Source organism: Myotis lucifugus, unplaced genomic scaffold (genome assembly GCF_000147115.1).
Source record: "Myotis lucifugus unplaced genomic scaffold, Myoluc2.0 scaffold_66, whole genome shotgun sequence".
In the NCBI taxonomy this organism is placed as follows: Eukaryota; Metazoa; Chordata; class Mammalia; order Chiroptera; family Vespertilionidae; genus Myotis; species Myotis lucifugus.
This window is the reverse complement of record NW_005871114.1, coordinates 1,883,635-1,885,811: the sequence shown is the minus strand read 5'-3', so window position 1 is coordinate 1,885,811 and position 2,177 is coordinate 1,883,635.

Sequence of the window (2,177 nt, the reverse complement as noted above, 5' to 3'; positions counted from 1 at the left end):
TAAAAATATGCTTATAGAATGTTACTATCAATTTGTCCCAACAAATCTGCACAGCAAGTATTATTGTCTGATAAATAAGGGAAAAAAGCACAGAGCAGTGACTTGCCCCATATGACATAGCTGGTGAGCAGCAGGCTGACTCAAACTGAGTCACTTCCCCTGAAGCTCCAGCTCGGGGGCTTTGCCAAGAAAGGCTTTCTTGAAAAGGGCAAGGGAGCAAGTAGGAAGGGACTCCACAAAATGTTAATGCCCTGGCTGGTGTAACTCAGTGGTTAGCGTGTCGGCCTGAGCACTGAAGGGTCTCAGGTTCCATTCCCCGTCCAGAGCATGTATCTGGGTTGCAGGTTTGATCCCTGCCTGTCGCCTGTAGCACCAGAGGCAGCCAATGGATGTTTCTCTGACTCCCCCTCCTTCCCTTCCCTCCACTCTCTCTAAAAACCAGAGGGAAAAAATATCCTCGGGTCAGGATTAACAACAAAAGCTAAGTTTAATTTTCTGATCTTGTGGACCAACCAGAAGAGAAGCACACAAGTCCTGCAGGGCTACCAGCATTCTGTGCTGGGCCTGGGTCTCCCCAAGTGCATTCTTCATTATTAAACGTATCCCCAAGTTCTCTTCTTTCCCCCACCTCCCACCAAAAAGCCAAACCACGCTCCAAAACAAAAAACAAATTTATTCAGCAGACATTTTAATTAAGAAATCCTATAAATCAGGACCACCACAATTTCAGACACTCCGGTGCGAAGTGTACCTCAATAGCTACATCTGAAGGATGAAAAAGCCATTGAATCTTTTTTTAAAAATGGGTTTAGCTACCTTAAAGTCGGGTGGGGGGGGGTGGCACCTTGCTTAAAGCGCCATCAAGTTTCACAAAGATAAAGCCCGCGGTTTCTCCTTTCGGAGAATCACATTTAAAAATGGTTTCAGTCACTCACAAAGAAGGGTTGGTGGCAGGAGGACACTGTGAGGGGTGAGGACCCACGGAGGCTCAGGCCCACGGATCCACAGAGGGGCCAGAACAGAGAAGAAAAAGAGCCGGGGTCTCAATCTACCAGTGCAGACACCAGAACAGGTGGATTGACAAGAGCAGAATGGGAGGACTGGAGATCCAAGAGATTGTTTATGACTGTTTCTGAGAAAGCACATGGCATGGCCAAGAGTGGCCTCATGGGAGGAGGAGGAGGAGTTCTGGAAAGGAAAGCACAGAAAAAAAAACAAGTAACTCTCCCCACATGTCCCTCTCCACCTATGTCTTTTCTGGGGACTCCCAAAAGGTAGGAAAGCACAGACTGGGCTTCTTGGAGGAAGAGAAAGGACGTGGGGGTGTTAGCTCTCTCAGGAACCCCACAGCCTCCCACATACAGCAAACCGTGACCTTGAACTACAGGTGGCAAGGTCAATTCCTTAAAAAATCCAAATTCAACTCCAACTTGACCCACCTTCAAAATTCTCCACCTCCCCTCCCACCCTCTAACTGACGGTCGCATCTCCCACCTCGAGGAGCTGCCAATGCGTGGGAGAAGGGGGTCATGCCACCCACCCCACCCACCACCAAGCTTTTGCATTCTTCTTCCCCCCGGAATTTCTTTGCACAATTGTAGCACCATTTTCACTAAGCTCCTCCACCGGAAAATAAAGAAAATGTATTCCTGTCATTCAGTTTTCAAGTATTGTTATAAAAGCCCTCACGATTCCCGCCCCTTGGGCCCTATCTTTAAACGATCCAAGCACACGACGCCCCCAAGGGTTCGGTCAGGTACAAGTCAGTAAAAGTAGCTGCCATAGTTCTCCCAGTTTATCCCAGCTCCTTGGCACCAAGGTGGCCGGGGGAATTCTCACGCGGCACGGACTTGTCCTGGCCCGTGCATTTCTCCACGTTCAAGTTTTCTCCCACCCTCGCCGGGGCGGGTAACTTCTCGGCCCGAGGTCTCCCCCACACGCCTCCCTGCTGCCGAGGCGGCTTCAGCTCAGGGCTGGTGAGGGCAGGACGCTGATGGGTCTGCGCAGCGGCCTCCTCTTCCTCCTCCTGGGGCCCCGGGTCAGTGCCAGGGCGCCCGAGGGCCTGGCCGGGCGACGTGGTCCGGGTCCCACCGGGCCTGGTGGCTGCAACCGCGGCGACAGCTTCGCTGGAGCCTTCCCGCACGGGCCTGCTTGATGGAGGTTCCCCCGAGAAGCAC